Here is a 24,933-nt window from a genome sequence, read left to right on the forward strand (position 1 = left end):
AGAATCATAACTTCGCGCCAGGTGTCAAGGGATTTAGCGATATGCACCGTGTCCTTCACCAAAGCCTCTCGATATCAGAAAGGCTGAAGGACCAATGATTCTGCTGCTCCTCTGATATCGTTTCAATTATTACGAATCAGAGGACGTAAAATACAATTGAAAAATTATGAGGGTGTGACTAATTCAATCTGAAAAGTGCAGATTCTGCAGGGCGAGAACTCAGAATGCTCTTAAATTCTCGACTAAAAAGTTTCTTGCCGGTAGTAAGATCCTCACATAATGAGGACAATAATCGTTTCGATGCCTTCAATGCTCTCATATTAAGAGAACTTCTCAAAGATTTATATTAAATGTATTTTTTTTCTATATGCAGTAAGTTACACGCAACCTTAACCAACTACTACGTGGAAACGCGTTATCATTGCGGCGTACTGCCACCACCCAACTGATCATGTTAAAAAAACGAAATATAGTTATGATAATCTTTATGCAACATTTTCATGAGAGTTTAAAATTATTTTGAGATTTCTTCCGCTATAAAATGCCTGAGGAGAAAAAACTACTCTGAACTATATTAAACTAGCGCTACCTTCTATTTAAGAAAGAGGAAGAAAAAACATGTTACTTAACATAGTACCTAATCTTGAAAATAGAATCCGGAAAAACAAATCCATCTGAAAGCGATCTGTCGCGTGTCTTAAGAAAACAAGCGCTTGAACTGTCGAAGCATAACCGGTTATAACGTTTCGCTCTTTTAAACTATCCTCGGTGTTATTTTTCGTGGAACAATTTTTATTTCGCCACTTGGGACTTTTTCATGCGACATTCTTTGTTCTTTTTTCCTCTCGCCTTCGTTATTTCTTCAATTTTTTTCGTCCAACCCAGTGATCCGTTATTTAGTATGTAACCAACAAGTTTAGTCATAAGTAAGTTAGGCGTGTTTCCAAGAATAAAACTTGAACATCGAGCCGCAAAGAACAGTTGCTGGATTTGTCAGGCGTCTGCAGTTTTTGAAAGCAACGAGAAAGCTTCAGTTTCACTTTCATTAAGCGTTCGTTCACATCTAAAAATTCTGTGCAAGTCGAAAATAGCGTTATTTACTTTACTGTACCTGTAGATACGAACTTACATTTACCAATATCAGATTTCTGACACTATGTTATTTGAAATTTATATTATTTTCAACGATATTAACTGGACATCAGCTGCAATGATTTTTTCTCTCCTTTATTTACAGTGTTAAATATAAATAAATGGTAGGAAAGGAAGCTAAACAAGAACTCTTCAAACTGAGAAAATCAGATCTGAATTACAACGACCAGATCACTAGCGAAACATAATGAATAAATAAATAACAATTGGAATACAGGAATCTCAGACTGCAATCGTATATACGTTAGAAAAGAGTTTATGATAAAAAGGCTAACAAATACTATCACGGACGTTTCTCTTCTCTTCTTAAATAAAATTAATGTCTCCTGCTACCAGGTCACAGAGCTAAATTTTTATTGTTGAAAAAAAAATTAAAACTCGACTCAAAAAGAGTTTCAATTTTAAAATATCCAGCGTTTTCTCCTGCACTTCTTTTTAGCCCAAAGAGGCGGTAGCCCAGAAGGGCTATTAGTCTCAAAACGGCATTCACTATAAACGCGAATCACTTTGTAAATTGTTGCCACCAAATATTAACGCCCTGTATTATATTTAAAGAAATTAAATAATGAAGAATATCCATGAATGTATGCATAATTTTGCATTGCGAAAAAATAACGGCACTAAATTTTACCACCAAATTTTGAATAACGTGGTCCTCCACCTGAATATGGACACCTGGAAGCCCGAATTTGAATTTGTTCTATTGGTCGATTTCATATTTTTTAACGAATTTTTGATTAACAAACTCAACGATTTTAAAGCGAGTAATGGCAACACTCTACGAAAAAAAGAAAAAACGTTTTTATCTCCAGCGTGCGAGGCTGTCTATCGTAAATTCTAAAGATATGTTGTCTTTGAATATTTTAAGGGCAAAGGAACAGTAGCCCGAATGCTCCAGAACGCGTATGTGTGTAAATGGGGGTGGGGGGAACCCTTTTTGGGCATAATATAAAATCTGAAACTTTCAGATTTTTGTTTATGAACTTAAGATAATATAAAGAGAAAGAAATTAAAATATTGAAAAATTATATTGCCATTTGAAAGAAAATTGAAAACAGAAATGTACATAAAGGCTTGCAGTTGATCTGTTACTAAAAATTTTCATCACATTCATTAGACTTCTTTCTGGGTGCAGACGATATCTTGCCATTTTTTTAAATTTTTATTTTTAATAGCGGTTGAGATATGGAGCCCTTTTTAAGTCCAGATATTATATGTCAGTGCCAAATATGATTTTTGGATATCTACATGGTTTTTTTGGGGGGCTCCGAAGAAAGCGGGGGGTTCTAAGCCATAGCTTGTGTAGCTTATACGTAAATCCGGCATTGTTCCTAAGATGACCGACTATAGTTTCGAATTACTTCAGTTATTTATAAAAGCGGTCGTCTCGGAGAGGGAATATTTAATCCTGATGTTATTTATGTTTCTAAGGAATACTGATATCTTTCGGTAGTGGTTTTCTTAAACAGGTGGCTCCGACGAGAGGTTTCACTCTATTACGTATTTCGGTACACAATACCTGAAGAATAAAATGACGTCTTCTATGTACATAACAAACATTTATTTAAACTACGAAGACGTTGAACAGCAGAGTAGAAACATGATATTACACATCGCTTAGCCCTTCTCGCTTACATGCATTACTCACCATTGACTTTGGCTAACTACCTACTAAGTATAAGTATTACGCAGCAGAGAACTTGCTTATCATGCGCATGCGCTAGGGGAATCGACGTCGGTTGCCAACATACCCCCTTTCGACGTTGATTCTCCTATTCCTGAAAAATAAAACAAAAATACATATTAAACAGTATTCAATCCTACAATTGTACAACAGTTTTGATGTTTAACAGGAGTCAGGGGTTTGGTTAACACATCAGCTCCCATTTCACTGGTAGGTATGTACTTCACATCTAATTCACCGCGTTCATACACTTCACGCACAAAATGATGGCGAATGTCTATGTGCTTTGTACGGGAGTGAAACACAGAGTTCTTTGTAATTTTCTGAGCTCCTTGATTGTGGCAGTATATTGTTGTTGGGTGTTCTATGTTGTAACCCAGCTCCTTCAGGAAACGACGTAGGTAGACAGTTTCTTTGGCGGCCTCAGACAGAGCCATATATTCCGCCTCCGTTGAAGATAGAGCTACACTGCGTTGTTTTCGTGATTCCCAGGTTATGGCTGAACCACTTAATATATATACAAAACCGGTGTAAGATTTTCTATCATCGACATTTGATGCCCAGTCTGCATCCACAAAGGCGATGAGTGGTTTTCCTGTTTTCGTATAAATTAGTCCTTGATCTTGGGTTCCCTTTAGATATCGAAGTATTCTTTTCGCAGCATGCCAATGTTCTTTTCCCGGATTGTTGTTAAATTGACTTAAGAAATTCACGGCGTATGTGATATCTGGCCTAGTAGCTACTGAAAGGTACATTAATGATCCGATCAGATTTCTAAATGGAACATTTTTCATGTCAGCGATTTCATTTTCGCTTTTAGGACTCATTTCTTTTGATAATTTTTTGCTGTTATCTATAGGTGAAGACACAGATTTAGCATTTTGCATGTTATACCGATTTAAAATATCATCAACGTATTTCTTTTGAGAAATTTTAATTGAATTCTCATTTTGGTAAAATTCTATTCCTAAGCAATAATGTAATTTTCCCAAGTCTTTCATTTTGAAAGCAGAAGCTAAACTATCGCGAATTGTTTCATACGTTTGCTGAGAATCGGTAAAAACGATAAGATCGTCTACATAAACGATTATAATAGTTTCACTGTTAGGCGTCTTTTTAATATAAACACAATTATCTGAATTAAGAGATTTAAATTTCATAGATTTCAATTTTTCATCCAACTTTTTGTACCACTGACGTCCTGACTGCTTAAGACCGTATAATGATCTCTTTAAAAGACACTTTATCTGAATTAGTTTCATAGCGAAAACCTTCGGGAATTTCCATGTAGATTTCTTCATCTAAATTTCCGTTTACATAGGCCATTACAAAATCTAATTGGTAACCTTTGAGATTGTGTTATACTGCGTAGGCTAAAACTGTTCTTATGGAACTTAATCTAGCAACAGGGGAAAAGTTTTCAGTGAAATCGAGACCAGGGATTTGAGCGCACCCTTTAGCAACTAGCCTAGCTTTGTATTTTTCGATAGTGCCGTCGTGATTATATTTTAATTTAAGAACCCATTTGCTACCAATAACTTTCTTGTTTTCAGGTCTTTTTACTAATTCCCAAGTCTTTTCTTGAACAAGCGAGTTATATTCTAACAGCATGGCATTATGCCGATTTTCAGCATATGGTCCATTTAATGCTTCTTGCACCGTAGGATTAATGCTTTCCTCAACAACATTTTGAGTTTGTTCATTTTTATTTACAACTGTATAGTGATATTCCTTTTTAGGCCTTCCTGGCAAACCTGTTTTTATTTTCTTGGGTCGACCAGGCCCCCTTTAAGCAGGATAGGAAGCATTGATTCGCTATCTAAATCACTTCCGCTTTCCTTTTCAGCTTCAGAGTGAAGTGGCGACTCGCTACCGTACAGAGGTGATGATTCATCACAACATGTTTTATTTATAATTTTTTCCTCCGGAGCGAAAGGCAGATTTATTTCTTGCTCTGAGTCATAACTACAGCAGTTTTCAAACTCATTAATAAATTTTACGTCTCTGCTTATTATCACTTTACATGCCTCGGGATCCCAAAGTCTATACGCTTTTGATTCATCAGAATAGCCAATAAAAATACATTCTTTAGATCGAATATCAAATTTGCCTATTCCTGGCCTTTTATTTAGCGAAAATGCTTTTTGGCCAAAGGTTCTGAAGTGAGAGACAGCAAGTACTCTGCCAAACATCACTTCGTAAGATGTTTTTATTTCGTGTTTTAAACCTCGCGTTGGGCAGCGATTTCGAATGTAAGCAGCCGTATTGACGGCTTCGGCCCAGAATTTCTGAGGCAGATTGGATTGCAATAACAAACATCTCGCCATTGAAACTAAAGTGCGATTTAATCTTTCGGCGACGCCATTCTGGGCTGGCGTGTAAGGAGTGCTCATTTCGTGTTTTATTCCCGCATCATTAAGAAATTTATTAAAGTCTTTCCCTAAATATTCTAGCCCGTTATCGGTTCGCAGGATTCTGATTTTAGAGTTAAGTTTATTTTCAAAAGATGCTTTAAAATTTTTGAAAGCTTCTTTAACCTCATCCTTAGACTTCAGAAAATAAACACGAACATATCGAGATTTATCATCAATAAATGTTGCGAAATAAAATGATCCACCGATTGATTCAGTTCTCATGGGACCACACAAATCAGAATGAATTAGATTCAACAATTCAGTACTTCTATATTCAGATTCTTTGGGAAGAGGGGTTGCGGTTTGTTTACCCTGAATGCATACCTTACAAGTAGAAAGAGAGTCATTTTGAGAAAAAGAAAGACCTCTAACCATGTTATTTATTTGAAGTTTTTTAAGATCATTTTCATTTAAATGGCCAAATCTTATATGCCACTGATCTATTTCTTTAGCAATTGGTACAGATTCAAATATTGGTATGACAAAATAAAGATCATTTTCGCGTTTAGCTAAAATTACTATTTCGTTATTAGAATTAATTAGAGCACATTTTTCTTTGAAAATTACTGAAAGATTATTTTCAGTTACTTTAGACACTGAGATTAAATTATTTTTCAAATCAGGTACACACAATACATTTTGAGTTTGATATTTTCAGTTTTAGAACCTATGCGAACTTTAAATTTAACAGTTCCTTTTCCAATAGCTTTAACAGTTTTATCAGCAGCTAATTTAACATAAGTATCACCTACCTCGTGAATTTCTTGAAACAGTTCCTTGCTGTTACACATATGCGATGTTGCACCACTATCCAGACAAAAAGTGTCTTTAGAATTACTATTAGTGCATGCTACGACTTTTTCTCGCTCCAAGGAATTCTGATATTCTGCAGACATCGCAGTTTCACTGAGGCGTTTGTTTTTAGTTTCTTTATTTTTCTTCATACATTCCGATGCTCTATGCCTATAGATATGGCAGAAGTTGCATCTGTAGTTAACTGGATACTGTCTTCGGTTTGCAGATTTATCTGGTTTCGGTTTAGGAATCGGTCGTTGAGTATACTTCCGATCTTTTGAATAGCACGCATGTTGTGGTTCAGAAAACGTTGAATCTTTATTTTTGCGAGCGTTAGCTTCTTCCAACAGTTTAATTTTCAGCATTTCTGGAGAAGGCAGTTCATCACGAGATTCGATTGCTATTCGAAAGCTTTCATAAGAGTCCGGTATGCTATATAAAAGCAATATTGTAAGCAAATCATCCGCAATGTTTATTTCCATTTCTTTAAGTTTGTCCACAAGCATGAAAAAATCATTTAGATGAACAGTCATTTGTTTAGAATCACTCATTTTTGTAAAAAGCAATTTTTTTAGAATTGTGGCCTTTCTAGCTGGTCCCTTCGATTCGTAAATAGAATGCAATTTACGCCACAGTTCGTGAGATGTTACACAATTCTTTACTTGTGGAAGTTCACTGGGTAAGATGGATAGGATTATATCCGCTCGTGCCTTTTGGTCAGTAGTTTTCCATTTAGCAAATTCTTCATCACCAGGTTCTGGTTTCGGAATTTTCCCAGTTACATAGTCCCAATGATCATTTTTAATCAGTATTGCTTCCATTTGCAACTTCCACGTGTCAAAGTTGTCCTTGTTTAACTTTTCAATTGACACTGTATTAGTCGTCGCCATTTTCATTTCAGTCGACGCAGCTTGGCTTGCCGAAAGAATTTAACAATGGTAGTTGCTCTGCGCAGTGGAAGCGTGCTGGGCCCATAACCTATGAAGACTAAAATGACGTCTTCTATGTACATAACAAACATTTATTTAAACTACGAAGACGTTGAACAGCAGAGTAGAAACATGATATTACACAGCGCTTAGCCCTTCTCGCTTACATGCATTACTCACCATTGACTTTGGCTAACTACCTACTAAGTATAAGTATTACGCAGCAGAGAACTTGCTTATCATGCGCATGCGCTAGGGGAATCGACGTCTGTTGCCAACAATACCTTCGCGTTCGGTTAATAAATTATTTTTAATCATCTCTATGACAATTTCACTGTTCCAGAAAATTTTGGTCTTCTGTAGAAGTGGTTGTCTTAGAAAAGTGAGTTTCAGCACCGATGCTTATTGACGTTAATAATACCAGTCATTTACAGAGTTAGTTGTAAGGCGAGAGTTCACCACAGATCAGGCATAATTTTTTTTAATTACCAAATTTAGAAAAGAGAGACATACAGAGACATTTTTTCCCCAAACATGTTAAATCGAATTCAGTAAAACATTTTATCCGTGAGGGGGGGGGCGAAGAAGGAGACTAGAAATGCGGACTAACTGCAGTCAGATCCTAACAGAAATAAATATTTAAGAAGTGAAGAACAAAATCTCCCAACGAAAGTGTCAGTTAAGCAATTTTTCAACATCTCCGATGGAAACACGTGACTAATCTTCGTCGAACGTTACATCTTCGTGTAACGCAGACAAGTTATACGTACGTGTCGGAGAGCTCCTGCAACTATCTCCCGCGCGATCCATTACGATCCTTTCGGCGATATCCGAATTGATATCAGACTACCGAAGAGACGAAAGAGCGCTTTCTCTTGGAGATTTTCCTCTCTTTATTTATCGGAATACCGTGACGTAATACGATTCCTAATTTCATCGCTGGCACATGCAGCTTCTTATGCGTCATCTGAAGATTTTTTGGCCAGAGGCGCCTTGCGGAGCTAGCAAAGTGGAGTAGTAGTTGATACGATTGCAGATTTCGTATCTAAATGGAAAATAACTCCTGAATCTTGAGTGTCAAAGTTGAAACACTTGGTATTAAAGAGTAAAGCCTCTGCTGGTATTTTCAGCTGTCCCGTCAGCGCAGAAAAACCCGTTATTTGCCACTTGATTTTCAAAGCACGACCTCAAAGTAAACCAGCTTCACGATTAGCTCAAGAATGTGGATTAATTTTGAATTATTTTTCTGATTTTCGAAAGAGAACTAGCCTACAGTAGATACCTTTCTCATTGTGGCATAAGTGGGAATGAGGCAAAGATGGTTTAGTTTAGTTTATTTGATTACAGCAAAGCACTCGAGGGCTGTCTGCCTAAGGGAAAGATGCCTTCGCGGAGGACTTTGCATGGCTAACTGGCTCGTATACGTGTTACGCATGGGGGAAAACCGCGAAAACGCCCATGCAGCCAGCCCTTTCACCTTATGGAATAGTCAAAGTTGTGAGATTTAAGTATGAAGCACGTAATATGTCATACAGTTGCTACATTGTCAAAAGGCAAAGCGGCTTAGGATAAAATATTCCCGTTATATCCGTTTTTGATTGCTACGACCTTTTCATCATTTTAGACAGAGTTTGGTACAATCGAAATGCGCGACTTTAGATGCGCGCAACAGATGTCAAGCCATACTGCCAGGCACATCTTAACTGAACTTAGTTGTTCAGTTAAGATGTGCCTGGCAGTATGGCTCAATGTGCCACTATACAAAGGTGTTCTGGGTGCCACCCTTGTATAGTGGTTTGTAGCGCTGGCTGCCGTATCGTTGGTCCCGAGTGTGATTCCGAAGAAAGTATGAATTTTTGTAAATGTATAGTATCTGCGCAGCATGGGAGGTGGCACAAAAAATCCTGACGAGCCGGAAGTTATCTCAAGTAGTTCAATAGTACGGGAAGAAGGACGAAAGACTCAGATCCCCCTCCTACTAAGTCAGAGTGAGGTAAATGACTCCAGAGTTCTCCATCAGAATAAGGTGGGCTACACAATTAGTACAATGGAACTATACGACTAATGGTTAAATTCTGGTGCTTCAACCATTTTTACTTGCACCTGTAATGTTCTGAGACTCTTTAACGTACCTCTTTCAAGAATAACAAAAAAATTAATTGCGAAATTATGGGTCGCAAAGCAAATCTCATACTGACTATTCCTTCAGTGGCAGACTTACAGCAACTGAGATCCAGCCCTCTTTCTTAAATGGCACTCGGAATTGTTCTGCATGAAGTGACGAAAAATTGTGTGCATCCGAGAAAGGATCGTGACATGTTCACATGCAACAACGAGTCTACGAATGAATAGTTATAGACCATATTAAGACTTTATTAACTTTTGCCTAAGTAGCATTTTTGTTATTTTGTTTAATACCTGGTGGTATATCCAATATCTAGGGAAGGTATGTGGAATATATTGAAGCAGCACAGATATTTCATATCTTATTTAGCCGTCAGGCTTTCTACTATAAAACGCCCAAGTTACGCTCATTGTCGATAACATATGTAGGATGTTTCACAACAAATGAAACAAACTTCAAATTTAGATATATTCGATTCTAAGCTATGTTTTAATTAACACGATATTTCTTGCGTTGAATTTGTCCTTCATTTCCACTCCACCAGAATGTGAATATGAAGTGAGTTTGACAAGAAAGGTAAAGTCTAGGAGAATACCCCAGCCTGTCATGGCGAAACTTCTGTTTTACAACGCACTAAAAGACGCAGCTTACTGCAGTTTAAATAAACATTTTAATTGTATTTTAGATTTCAGTAACTATTTAGTGTTCTGATATTGAAAGCCAAACATGGAACTAAAACTTGTCCAGCAATATAATAAGATTAGAGTCGTAGTTAGATTAAGACAAACTGAATTTAATCTTATACTATTCACCTTGTCAAGTTTGTGAAATCCCTGTACTGACTATATATACTACACGAACCTTCTAACCAGGGGTTTTCAAAGTGAGTACTATAGCTTTGTAAGGACGTTTGAATGAATTGTGAGGTGGCAAATATCAAGGGGTCGGGAGAGTAGCATTTAAGTTTTAAGACAGCAAGTGTATTGATAAGAATTCTGTAATAATTATATAAGAAGATTAGACGTAATTTATCCAACATCTTCAATATATTGCATAAAAATACCATTACACTTTCAATTTCTTTCTCCAAATATTATTTTCATTCATTGCGCACGGTTGAGCTAAAAGAGAAATATAATTATTTATTTTGTGAAGTTCGTTTAATAGAATTCCAAATTCGTACTCTTCCTATTTAGTTTACATGTCATGTGTGTATATATATATATAGAAATAAACACTTCCAGTTATAAGAAAATTTTGACTTTTTGGCGAACTGGCACATTTTATTTTACAAGGATTAATCAGTTTTTTAGACATTCTTTTGGAACCTATCAATAACTGAATGGCTAAAACCGCTGAGCACTATAAATGCCATCCGGGTTCTAATCGTGGCGAATGGGCTGGGTAAATGAGCATTTCCATGTTTTTTCACATGTAACGTAATATAAATTACTTTCTCTCAGAATGTCCCCCACAAAAGCCTCTCTTTTCTTCGCCAAACTGCTTTAATGTGCTTTCTCACGATTAAAAAAATCCAATAAACACAGGCATCTAAAGAATAAGAGCACAAGTTTGTACACGTTCTCAGGTTAATAATCCTTCCAATATAATAAAAATATTATTATTTATCAGACGATTACGGTGGAAATACTTCACAATTTTGGAAACGCTGCAATTTTAAACGCAAAATAATGTTACAATGTCCAGTTTTCTATAACAGAAAATGCAAAGCAAGAAATAATACATATGCCTCGAAAAATACGAGTTATTATTAGATCATGTGCCGTTGCCAGGATAAGTTTTTAAAACTGCCCATCTTTTTCCAAAGTAAACAAAACGGAGATATGCTAACAACATAGCCAACATGTGAGTCACTTATTTTAGCGTGGGAATTAGGGAGTCCAAAACAAAATAAAAAGCATAACCAACTTTGGCAACAGAACTTGATTAAGTCAGCGTAATTTGTTTAGGTTTTTTTTTAATAGGACCCCTCTTGATCTAGTTCTGTTTAGTTGTTCACAATGTTTACTTACCATTATCAAGAGTTATCGTGAAACTCATTTCGTAGAATTCGTAGTTGGAGTAAGCTTTCATTTCGTTCTAAAAATATATATAATAGAATGCAGATTACTGAATTAATATACGTTTAGCTACTTGACTAGTATCTATGCTGTGTGCTGTTTTGGATGCCAAAACACTAAACACTAAAATAAAATAGAAAACATGGGCACTGTTAACTAAAGATTATAAATTTAAGAAATTTTGCTAGTTTTTATGCGTCATTTAAGTACAGTAGTTTATGCAGTCACGACGATTTTGCATATTTAGTGCAGAGGTTCTGCGCTTTAGTAACAATTTTATGTTACAATTTATGCGTGTTTTCTTTTCTTTCCTTTTAGCCCAAATAGGCGTTAGCGTAGAAGAACTATTACTTTCGTTTTACTATTTTGCGTTGGTTCACTATAAAAGTCTGAATAACTTTTCAAATTGTTGCCACCGAACATTAGAGCCCTGCATTATATTTAAAGAAATTAAACAATGAAGAATCTTTTCTGAATGTATGTAGGTATGTTTCTCGTAATGTGAAAAAACAACGGTACCTAGAGACATAAAATTTTTAATAACGTAGTCCTCCACTCGAATATGGGGCATTTGGAAGCCCAAATTTTGGATTTAGAATTCGTTTTAATATATATTTCATGTTTTGTAAAACTTAACCGAATTTTTGATTAACAAACTCAACGATTTGAAAGCATTACATTAACATTTATATATCGTGTGCATCTTCAAGCACGGATATTTTATGCATGAGATTTCTTACTGGTATTATGTTGGTAGCGTAGCAACGCATAGACGTTACAAAATAGAATTAAATTAGCCTAATAGCCTTTGACGGGTTACTTAACGCGCAGGTGGGCTCTGATTTTTAAAAGTCGGCGTAAACAAGCTTAACGGCTAGAAGTGCTCAACGCCACAGAAATCTAATCGCTAATAAATCAAAGGTAACAACATGGCCTTCAGGCAGGCAGGACACGCTCTAAAATCACCTTCCAAAACCTTTTCCTTAAATACTCCTTTTTCTATTTCATATGAATACACGCGCGCTAATTCACTAACATTCTGGCAAGAAAATATGAGTTGAAAAAGACAATGAAGGGAAAATTGCTTTAAAAACATTAAGTGTTAGATAAATTAAATGAACCTCCAGAAGTTATTAAATTTGTAGTTTTATTAGTTCAATATAAAGGCCTTGTGCTTTTGCAGTGTCATGGGAAGCAGACCAGTCGAATAATCTGAACGACTCATGTTCGAGTCCAGAACAGATCGCAGTCTATTTCTTTGCTTTAAAGTTCTTCTGCTTTTACAATTTTACCTATAAAATAGCATAAATTGTAGTTATATTGAATAAGGTGCTGTGTTCCGTAAGAGCTGAAGATTCTTTGAAAAGATTTCAAACTTGCGACTCCTCGCACTACGGAATTAACGATTGAAGTACTATTAGACAGTTATGAAATCTTCGGTACATCTCGGTAAATAGCAAAAATTGAACACTTAGCAACGGAAATGGTGGTAAATGTTCAGGTATAAGCATCTACTCACATCAGGATAACAAAGATATTCAATAATTCTTTGCCTTCCTTATGCCTTTCAGATGTCTAACAAGATGAATGACAACCGTCAGCTCAGTTATTGTTGCTTTTCAATCCTCAGCATTTCCGTTAGGAAAAATTGTTCTGCCACTGAAGTGATAATTGCGGCAAATATATTCTTCCACTACGATAGAGGATATACAAAAATAAATGTTTTAAACGTCGAAACGAGTTTTCATAAGCTGGTTTATTTTTCAAAACTATTTTTTTATTTATGTATTGGAAATATTTAATTGTAAATAAAAAGCGCCGGACATAATAATTCGAATATCAACAAAAATTAAATCTTTATTTTTTCATAAGAGATAGATATCTTCATTTACATACAATGCTGCTGAAATATATCCGAGAATCGATTAATTAATATCAGTACTACCACTCTTCAATCATTGTCAATGTCTTGACGGAAGCAGGCGGTGAGAATCTTCTCTCAACTTTGTTCTCAAGAGTACCTTACGGAGATTCGATAATACTTTTTTTAAGTCTGAAGACTGATTCTACATGTGTAAATGTATTATTTTTCTTTTTCATACTTTTTGAAGATAAAATGTATAGAGCAATGTGAATTGTAGAATTGTTGTATTGAAATCTCCATCATCACCTGAAAACAATATCTACACCTTGGGATGGAAATGGTCCTGATAACTTTGATTTGTCATTCTCCGTTCTAGAATGATTATTTTTCTGATGAAGAGAATGATATTGCACTCAAAATATACATGGAACCTCGTCCACATCTTCAGCATTAAAAAAAATCCTAATGTTCCCTCTACAAGGTTACGTTAACTGAACAGCACACGAAAGTTATCTAACGACAGAGATGCCTTCGTTGAGTACTTCTTATGGTAAACTGACTCTTATTAACGTTATACATGAGGAAGACTACGAAAAGCAATCATGCAGTTAAGCCATTCGCCTGGGCTCGAGCCCAGATCGAACTTCAGGTATTCAATGGTCTTAATCACTCGGCTACCGATGGGGACCGTACATGAGGAACCATGTTGACAGTATCAAATTTTTCCGTATATTCTGTTTATTATGCTGAATTTTTGTGGTCTTTAAACTACTGATTATGCTGTTTTATTTTTTGCACCGTGGTATCAAAAGAGGTTGGATACAGCAGTCTTGCCACATACGAGGGCAATCCACCAAAAAAGGGTCTCCTATTTTTTGGGGACGTAGAGAACGTTTTAAAACGGTTGTTGGCAACACTGTTGTGAGTGGTGCCTTCTCCACTACCACATAAGCACGCAGGCGCTTCGCTCGGATGCTCAGTCTTGGCTTGGCAGCCATTCGAAATGGAGCTCCCGATAAACGTTACCTCCAAGTGCGAAATGCGCGCAGTTATTCGATTTTTGAACGCAAAAGGCGTTAAACCGATTGAAATTCACCGCCTATTGACGGAAGTGTATGGACAGTCGTGCATGGATGTCAAAAACGTTCGCAAGTGGTGCAGAGAGTTTACAGCCGGTCGTACTGAAATTCATGACGAAGAAAGGAGCGGGAGGCCGTCAATTGCCGACGAGACAATCGCGAAAGTTGAGGAACTCATGCGTAAAGATAGGAGGATCACTCTGGATGCTCTCTGCATTTTGGTTCCTGAGGTTTCCAGAAGCCCCATCCACAGGATTTTAACCTAAAAGTTGCAATATCGGAAGGTGTGTGCAAGATGGGCGCAGCGTATGCTGACAGAAGACCACAAACGGCAACGGGTTGATTCTTCCCGCGAATGATGCTCCGATGATGAGGTGAAAGATGAGGTTCAACGCTTCCTGAAGGGCTGGCGGCAAGCTGGTATGACATGGGCATTGTAAAACTGCCACAGCGTCTACAAAAATGCATCGACCGAAATGGCGATTATGTTGAAAAATAAAGCATTCTTCAATCTTTAAAGTGATGTAGCAATTATAGAAAATAAACGGTTCTTTGTATATCTAAAAATATAGGAGACCTTTCTTTTGGGATTGCCCTCGTACAAAGAAAACTAGATAGTTTTATTAACAAAAATACTCATAAATTTGAAGTAAAATGTGCAGCTAATTTCAATGCCATATATTGGTGTTTTAGTGAAAATTCGGCAAAAGTTTTATACATCCAACTTTGGCTTTTATGCCTGCAAATATTTGGTCAGCCTTTGTTCCTAAGGATGTGATCAAGAATTCAATGATGCACCAACTAGTTCGGATTACAAATGCCGTCACCAAGGATCATTCCTTTAAAGTCAGTTTGATTTGAGACATCACATCAACTATTTAAAGCTGCTTTCTAATGCCAAGATAAAGTTTACTGTCATCAATGCTATTACTGTTCAGCTTTACCTATTTATGTCGATAAATGTTAGTTCTCCATCACATAGCCTTATATCGTCAATGATTAAAAAAAACCCGTTGCAACCCTTGAAAATATGCAAACAAATTATCTGGACATTATAATAGTAACTTCTATTGACTATGATGTGAGCTACATATTCACCATTTATGGCGCCCGTGTCACAATTAGTTCAACTTAACAAACTTTTTTTTTCCTGACCTTTGTACTTGTCATAATATATAAACTAAATAAGTAAATTAAACTAAACTCAGTCGCGCATTAGGACCCTAGCGGGTTATGACTTTCACCTCCCCCATATTTGCTTTCCTGACCGTGGGCCCTGGTTGCATGAGCATATACCCTACACAAGTGGTTGGCTTATCGCAGGAGCACCAGTGTTAACTCCCCAAGCGAACTTGGGGCTCATTTTATCGACCCACTCAAGGTATGAAAGGCGGAGTCGAGCCTCGGACCTGTGAGGCCGCTGCGCAATGCGCTAGCCACTGCGCCATCGGGCCTATATAAACTAAACAGGAATTATAAATATTTAAAATTGAGTTGAATTACGTGGCATATAAGCCAATAGCAAATTCTACACATAATAATAGACCAACCGCACTTTAAATATAAATCATACCACTGTGTTGCCATTTATAAAAGAAAATTATTACTTGAAAGACAGGAAAAAAAAAAAAAAAAAACCTTCTGGAGTATTGTAGTCAATATATGTCACAGAATTTTATTATCATCATTATGTTTTATTTTGGATGCGGCGATTATAATATAGAACTATAAGCATTAGATAAATTCTATAGTGGAAATGCATAATGTTCGATGTTATGATCTTGCATTAAATTGCACTAATGGTTATAATGTTGTAACAATTTGCTCGACAATTTGCATTTATTATAATAATGGTATAATGTAACAATTTACAAATAGGAACCATCGAAAAGTTTCAAAATATTGCTAAGATAGCTATATACAATGTTATGAATTCAAAGCAACTTTTGTTCCTGATTGGACATGATTTTCTTCGCCTGCAGCACCTTCCTCAAGTGTCAGTAACAAAGACGTATTCTCTTTCATAACTTCATAATAAATTACTTAAGATCCGGTCCTCGCTTTGAACTAAACTGACTACAAAGCTTATTGGTACAGCTCAGATCCGGCGACAATTAGATAAAAAAGAATTTAATTACGTATATGTTTACGTATATGTGTGTGAAAAAAACAATGCTTTTTCAAAATCAAAACAAAAATGTTTTTTCTTTCATTGTATACGCAGTATACGCAGGAATAAACTTATGGACCTCGACAAAAAAAAAAAAAAAAAAAAAAAAATCATATATTCATCATTTATAATATGATACGTAAAGGTGCCCTATTGTTTGACGCTCGTAAAACGTTTGAGAGGAATTTTAACGATAAAATAAAAGTAGTGTTTGAATACCGCAAGAGGAATTTAAGTATTTAATTTCTAAACTAAAAGCCTCAGCCTTCGGTAGAAGACCTGTTATAGATCGATCGTTAACTTTTATTTTAGGATACCTCGCGCCCATAAAAAGCTATTCGGAAACCTCAATCTTGTTTCCTGCTCCTTCGCTCATATATAATTTTCTGTGATATGGAGGCAAATGGGTTTACTTTTGAGTTTTCGCGCGCTGAATACACATAGTACGTAACATCGATTTCTATGTTCAGCTCTAAAATTATTATGAGGCATTTCTTAGAAAACTAGCTACGTTAATGCGAATTTGATTTTCTGTGAAGGTAGTCGTATTGGAGAAGTGACGTTCAATATTAATATTTATGTATGTTCTCAAAAATACAGTCATTTTTTGAAAGACTTCACATTTCAAAGGTGGCCCTGAAGAGGTGGTTGCTATGACATGGTTCGTGGTATAAGATTAACGTTTATCCTATTATATGTACATTCGCAAAATCATTACAGCTATGAAATAAAATACAAGTTTTATTAATTTTCAGAATGATAACTCAAAAATGCAAGTATTTAAATAATAAATGCAAATACAATACACAGAACTCCGTTCATCCAGCTCCGGGGACAATTCCGGATAATATTGCAGAAGCACAGAATGAAACATACTCCCATAAAAATAAAAATGGCTCATCTTTTGCACAAATATTTTCGAGAATAATGTTATTTTTAATTCATTCAGAATAAACTACAACGGTGCTATTTTTAAATATATTCAGAATCAAATAAACTTTAAAATTTTCCCATTTCAGATTCACTTTGTATTTAAATTACGTAAAAAAAGTAAAGCGAATATTCAAGAGAAAGGCGAAAAAAAAAAAAAAAAGAATTAATTTTTTTACATAAAATTCTGATCAACCATAATTGGCAACATTACTTCCGCCATCTTAGGTAATTAAGATGCCTCATTTCTCACAAAATGGCAAAAATTTATTTGGAATTTACGGGAAGTTTTCCCTCCCGTTTAGTTGTTGCTGTTGTAATCTTTGACGCTTCAGGTAGCTTAATCAGTTTCATATAAATCTTTTAACTGACATAATCTGGCAACAAACATTATATGTTTAAATGTCGTTTTCAAACTGAAACTTCATACTTAACTATTTTTTCTCCCAAATGCACCACCATCCCCTATTTTCGAAGTTATAAAATGAATTCATTTTTGAATGATAAGAAAATAAAAAAAAAAAGTTCATTTAAAAACGATTCTGCATCAAGTAGCAAAACATATAGCATTAGAAACATTCTGTCATTACCTTATGCAATAATACTACAAATAGTCACAGAAAACTTTCACTGGTTATATTATAAATTAAGTGCATTTTAAATTATATCAATTATATTTTTCAAAAAAAAAATACAAATTTTAAGTACAATAAAATGTGCGTTTATTGTTTTCAAATCGCTTATTAGTTAGTTGGTCAATTACAGGCTATCTAAATTTGAAAGATAAATTAAGGATCTTATGCTGTGCCGAATGGCAACATTTAGAAAAATGCCATTTTACAAGGCCACATGGGAATTAAATTACATTATCTGGGATGATAATACTTTCACGAATGATAAAGGTATATACCGTAACTTAACGTAACGATCCAAACGTTTTGCAAAGATTCCGATAAGGATGTTTAAATTGAAGTAATTTTTTTTATTATTGTCTGGCTAAGAACTTGAATAACAATCTCTGAATGTTAAACATAAAAAATTCCGTAAGAGCAAGATATTTAACTGTATAGTAGAAAGTAAAATACAACAACTATCTTTTTAAAATGATAATGTCTTAAATCAACTAGCGTTTTTGAGAATATAAATAAATCCTTTGAGGCGACCACCTGCAGAGATGACCAAAATCGTTTAGAACCGTAAGTAGTCGTGTTACGGAGGTTCCATCCTGTTTTAGTCTAACGCTTTTATATGATTAATCATCAACCTGTAAAAAATAAAGCAGAATTACAGGAAACCTTTTTGGGCGAGAACTTTTAAAATTCTAATAGGAGAAAAATCGGTCCCGATTCTAGAAAAAATTTATATATGCAAAGTTCAGTTTGTTTTTTTCGAAGCGCAATTTTTATTTCAGCTTCTAGTCAATTAACCACCGCAAATAGCAGAAGCGTTTCTTCGCACGAAGCGGTTTAAAATCACTATCAACTGGCTGCTCCTTGGAGAGGTATCTCTCAAGAGGGCGTTGAGACGACATGATAGAAACTGCGATCCTTTTTCCAGCCACCCTGGATGGGGAAGCTCTCCCTCGCTCAAAAACACCGACTCCTTAGAGGGTCAATGATTCATATTCAGAAACAAAAATTTTCCACGAACAACTCGGAAAAAAAAAATAAAAAAAGAATAAAAATAAAAAAAGAACGCGTTATGTTCCGACACGGGCCGGGCGCGGAGGATTCTTGGCGCGGCCTGGAAATAACTCTGCGTTCTTCAACCCTCTTCGCCTCCTTGCGAATTCTTTTTATTTTTTTAGCAGCCAACATAACGCGCGTTTCTAAATTTACGCAGCGCTTCGTTCCTCCGTGACCAACCGACGAGAGAATTGACAATAAACTGAACCCACTTACACGGAGAACTGCGGTTCTAGAACTAAATTATACCATCTCCCCCCTTTGCTGACGAATAGCGGAACGAAACACTGACATACAGAAATGATGTTGCTACGCGGGTTCTCTGATTTTTGGATGAACATGGAGGGCTTAAATAAATTCTAAACAGCTGTTCGTAGAACATTAGTTATTAATGAAACAAAGTGAGGTATTTCAAAATAATACTGTTTTGCTGATAGCTTTACGCTTTTATGCTGAAAGATTTTATGCTTTTCGCGTGGCAACGAAATTTATGAACGTTCATACCATAAAATGTTTCTAATATACCATAGTATTATCTTATTATCTTCGATCTGTCTACAGAAGTGAACTGATTGTCGCAATCGTAAGGGCCCCACGTTCCAAAATTGGTAGCTTTTTTTTTTTTTTTAAAAAAAAAAAAAAAAAAAAAAAGATAAAAAATAGCTTGTGTCTTAAGATTAGAAGCCTTCGGAGTTCAAGTGAGGCACCCACCCTATTTCACAAATCCCTCATTATACACTAACGTTACACAAGTTCTTTCTATTTTCCAAGCTTCACATTTTCGGATAATTGGTCATTTAAATCTGCCAGGCTTATTAAACGAACTTAAAGTCAATGTAAAACCAGCATACGATCATTGAAAAACAGTTTGTTCAAAAAGTAAAGTGTTACCTACGTTGTGGACGGTACTGAAGATGATAGTATCTGCGAAACGGATGGACGACAATGTTCATGGTAAAATCGTAAACGATACACACAATTTCTCTGTGCCACAATCAGACTTGATTGTAAAACAAAGAAACTATTCTATTGTGTCTGTTTATGTATTAAACATTTCAAAACAATATTAATGTGCTTTAATTTTGAAAACTCCCTCGTATTAATGATAATAGTTACGTTATGAATTAAAAGCTTTCTTGATACATAAATCTTTAAGTAGCTGATAAGCTTTATTTTTTAGAACTGGTGTTCGGAAAAGAATTTTACTGCTCTGCTTGATACTTGTTTAGTATCTAAAATTTCATATTAGCTAAACCGGAATGTAATTAGAAATTTCCAATAACTTTCCCATAGGCAAGTTTGTTCTTCCAATAATCCGGCAATAACACTAAAGACATTCGCCTATGAATGATATGTCGAAACCTGTCGTTCTTCTCTATTTATTGAAGAAACTGTCACAGTAAAAACAAGGATCTCTCTTTCAAGCAGATATACATAAGCGGACGTCCGGCCGCTTCTTTTGCACACAATGATAATATTCATTTCGTTTGTTTGATTGCTTATTTTATACAAGAGTAACAATGACACATTCTGTTCGATGAGTCTTCCCTCCTCTCACCGTCAGCGTACAGAGAACGAAAATAGATGCAGATTCCGCCACGTTGCTGATTTACCTGTCGACCTCGAAGAAGTAGAAGTTCGCTGAAAGGAGTGAGATCTGAGATGGAAAAAGAGAGGTAGAAGATCACAATTTCTAGCACAGAAGATTTGAAATGGCAACGTTTCACAGTGTGATTCAAAAGTCTTTCGATTTAACTTTGAACTACATTTGAAAAGTAGCTAAATGTATTTGGGAGAAATACGATTTGAAAATTCTTTCTTCCTCTGTTTGTTTAACAGTTCCGCATCCTATGAAGAGATATTAAGTGTATAAACGCATAAAAAATTATTGGTTAGTTAAATAAGATAATGCATTTACGCAAAAAAAAATGTTGATTTTTAGAAAGAAATTGTTTTTAATTTAAATAATTTTAACCAGTTTTTCTTCTAGGAATCTTTGTCAATATAATTTTACTGGGTAATTAAAAAAAAACACACAGTAGCCGTTGAAGCAATTAATTGTTACGTTCAGAAAATACGGTCTTGTTACGCAAAATTATTGTTTTGTGTTTTTTAACTATTTCAAAGCCGATTTGAAAAATAGTGGATCGCTAACCTTTGAAGTGCTCATGTCATGGCGCAAGATTCCCAAGTAACATGGACAATTTCGTTATTAAACAAAGACATGGCGTCAACCAACCAATCGAAGTTCAAGGCACAACGTTTATGGCATAAAATTTCAAACATTATTCCCTTCATGCAAGAACGGCATAACCTAAAATGAAATCGCCATCGCGCATTGGGAGAAGTCCGTATAATGCCTCCATGTTAGTCTTAATATGACTGTGTCACTTCTAACAGAGAAACTTTAAAAAAAAATGTGTTCATGTTTCATTTTTGATTTATTTGTGTTGCGTGAAATACTGAATTTCTGAGAGCTTTGCAGTGGGTAGGTTACACTTTAATTGCTACAAACAGTTGCGTTGCTGAAGAATAATTTTATGATTCGCACGAGTTCTTACACATTTGTGTATTTCCATGACTAGCTATGCCGTAAATATTAAGAGGTTGAAATTTTTGTTAATCGGTGTATTTAGATTTCTGTTTACAACAGCTGTGATGCCTGTACCATAACATAAACATGCACTTTCAGTCGTTAGAAGTTACGCCATTAATTCCTACGTTTAAGTTACTAGATCAAATGGCTAGTAACACATATCTAAGGTTAAGTTATCAAATGAAATCAAATAGCAACAAAGTGCAAACAGTATTTCACAGTTAGGTGTGTCATAGCTCAGCAAAATGAATACAAATAGCATATCATGCAACAGTGCATAACTGAATATAAAGCGCCTTTCTATGTTGTTGATTTCATTTGAGAATAAATTTTGAAATTATTGAAAGACTTTCGGATCACACCGTGTTTTTACTATTTACATAATCATTTTTCAAATACTATGCTTAATTTTCAAATATACAAAGGAAGTACAGAAACCCCTCGCAATGGTGGGGAGAATACTAACTACGTTTTACAATTCACCATTCTCTTATTGAAATGTGGAATTTAAGGCCTTTTTCTCATGATTCAGTTTAATCATAAAAAGAAAAAAATGAGTGAAAAAAGTTAATCATAAGAAAAATATTAAAAATGTAACAGGAGACAAAAACATTTCTTATAAGACCTAGAAGGCATATGAAAAGGAGAATGGATGATCGAATGAAAAATTAATTTCTTGTAAGAATTAGGGTAAAAAAGCAATAAAAGTTTTTTTCCTTTGGTTTTTTTATATTTTATTCATCTTCCGCAGTGATTCTAGCAAAGATGGAAAATTTTTTTGTGTGCAATAAATATTTGACAATTTTTTTACGTAACCCATATGCGATCTAAATAATCTTCGTAATTTAGATAACCATTCATGACACATATGTCTATGATAATATGGATACGTATTGCTAGATTAATTTCAATATGAATTATTATTACTAAGTGAACTATCTGAATATATTATATTAATTTTCCTGGAGAAAAGTAAACAATTTAAATTTCAAACAGAAAAAATCCAAATTACAGGACTGATTGTAATAAAATAAATGACAACATTTAATCATGTGCGATTTGGTAGGACACCACTCTGTAAAATGGCTATCGTAATAGATGACAAAGTTGTAATAAATTAAAATAAAAGTCTTGTCTAAGACTAATGGAGAGCTCTTCTCTTAAATCAGCCAAACTGAAGTTTTGTGTCGTATGACGAACAGAAACCAGAGCATAATTTCATTTTTTCAGATGATTTCCGCAATCATTGGAAATGGTCATTTTTAAGTATGATATCTAATCGTTTACCCAAATTACCAGAAATACTGATAATTTTTAGAGGCTGTCGTCTTGGGAAGATGGTCAGGGCAAGAAGGTTCCTATACTAGATTATAAAGAACTGATAATTTTTCATTTGCTGTATCAGGAGTGCACACAACTTGGTTTGTTGCGATGATCGATATTAAAACAAAAAAAAAACTTCAGTGATCAGTCCATCAAATTTATGCAGTTTAACACATTGAAACCTCCTGAGCTAACTGACAAGGAGAGATGAAGTATAAGACAACACCGTATCGTATTAATATTAAAACTGGATTTCTACTGCTATTTATTTGATGTTTGAGTCGATCCATGAAAAATATTAGCCCAAAACAGCGATCTAGAAAACATGTTTTACACTTAACAAGTTGGTCGTTCATACTTGCGTTGTATGATTTGGGACCTCTATACGGCAATGGCATCAAGCATGCAATGTAACGTAAACCCTTTCCTTGTGACCGCTTTTCTAAGGCGACAACCTCTGAATGTGACGTTTGCTTTTGAGAACATAAATAAAAATCTGTCAATCCTTGGATAATCACCTCCACAAAAGATTAAATAACCTAAAACTATATGTAGTTTTCTCCGAGAGGGTTTATTGTATATATCTCATTTGAGAAATATATGTCCGGTTCCAGAATTTCATGGCGTCACAAAGGTTAAAAATTTTACCAATCTTATTTGGCAAAAACAGAAAATCCAGCTAACAGAATCACTGCGGAAGTTTGTTTAAATTCTTCTTGATTAAAATGTGCGAAGTAAAGTAATTGAAAAAAGAAGTATGAAGTTCGACTAGAGAGGAGGAAATAAGTAAACTATGCTGTTACAAAAAACAAAACAAACAAAAAAAAAAAAAAAGTTCAGTTCCAAAAATAACCATCAAGAGTAAAGAACAGTTAAAGGTTTCAAGGTCACACTGAAATCCGCGTTTTCCTCGAGAACAATAGAGGAAATTCAACAGCGCATTTGCTGCCGAATGGGTGGAAAATGAATTGCTTCTCCAGAAGATGAGTCATTTGCATATAACTGTGCATCTAAGCAAAGGTGTGTGCAGGTGAGGAATTAGGGCATACGAGTTAGACGAGGTCGACAGTGGCCAACAACAAGAGTCCTGATGCGTCATCTTCTTCAGTTCTCGCCCATTTTCCACGGGGGGTCAGGACCTCTCTTCGGTCATCTTCGGATGCGATGAGGACAGGACCATTCCAGGCACGCAGTTCTCTCTGGCTGCAGAAGATGGTGAGGTGCAGGAGTCAGCTGGATCCGGGAACGCCTGTTGAGGCATCTGAAAGAGAAAGGAATTGAATAAGTGACTAATGAACACGAAAGTTAGACACAATCAGCAAACCAGTTTAAACACCTGGACCCGCCCGTTAGAACTAGTTAAGTTTCCAGACTTTGATTATAATGCAAATTAAATATATTTTTAGTATTGTTTCCCTTTCTTTCATTAACTGTATAGGTTCCATGACTTTCAGATCCATAAAGTCGAAATCAGTATTAGAGAAAAAATATCAATCATTACTGTAAGTGGGAACGTCTGTTTAGAGTTACTAAAATTTTGTTTTCCCCTTTTTGGCCAAAGAGCTGTGAGTTTATTCCTAAGAATAAGATTTCAGAGTCGTGTTACGGTTTTCACAAAGAGGTTTTAAAAGAAGGATAAAACATGTACATCAAAATTCTAACTTTAATTTGCAATAGTTTTTTAACTTTCCATTTTATAATTCTAAAGATAGGAACTGCTTATAATAAAATAAACCTCCGTAAACTGCGTCATTTCAAAGTTAATCGCTCTCGCGTAGTTCTTACAAAACACTAGTTACGCAGATACTGGGGTTCTACTTTTGCCAATAGCAATTTTAGACGCTTTAAATTAAGCAATCAAAATACATCTAAACAAAATAATTTATCAAGATTTCATTTTGAATATTTCGCACTCGCTCTTCACTTCTGTTGTTGCTTTTTTTACCGCAACGTCTCAAAAATATGAACAAATTTTAGAGCAGGTACTCACTGCGCCAGTTTATCTGTGTTGACTTGAACATATTTGTCAACGAGAATAAAAGAATATTTATATCTGCCATGACTGACTGAAGTCGCCCAGATAGTATGGTGGTTTCGGAAGCCTAC

The 24,933-nt window shown here is 35.3% G+C and overlaps 1 protein-coding gene across 1 annotated transcript in view; it reads right to left on the bottom strand.

Moving 5' to 3' along the window:
• Nucleotides 1-20,271: 20,271 nt before the first annotated feature.
• LOC118192742 (uncharacterized) overlaps nucleotides 20,272-24,933 on the bottom strand; it is a 119,966-nt gene continuing 115,304 nt past the window's right edge. Inside the window, exon 3 of the mRNA XM_085806526.1 lies at nucleotides 20,272-24,088. The gene's annotated coding sequence lies outside the window, so the exon portion shown is untranslated. The remainder of the gene's footprint in view (nucleotides 24,089-24,933) is intronic.

Source organism: Stegodyphus dumicola, chromosome 12, assembly GCF_044657685.1.
Source record: "Stegodyphus dumicola isolate Sdum_Otavi_A_Nest chromosome 12, ASM4465768v1".
NCBI classification, from domain to species: domain Eukaryota; kingdom Metazoa; phylum Arthropoda; class Arachnida; order Araneae; family Eresidae; genus Stegodyphus; species Stegodyphus dumicola.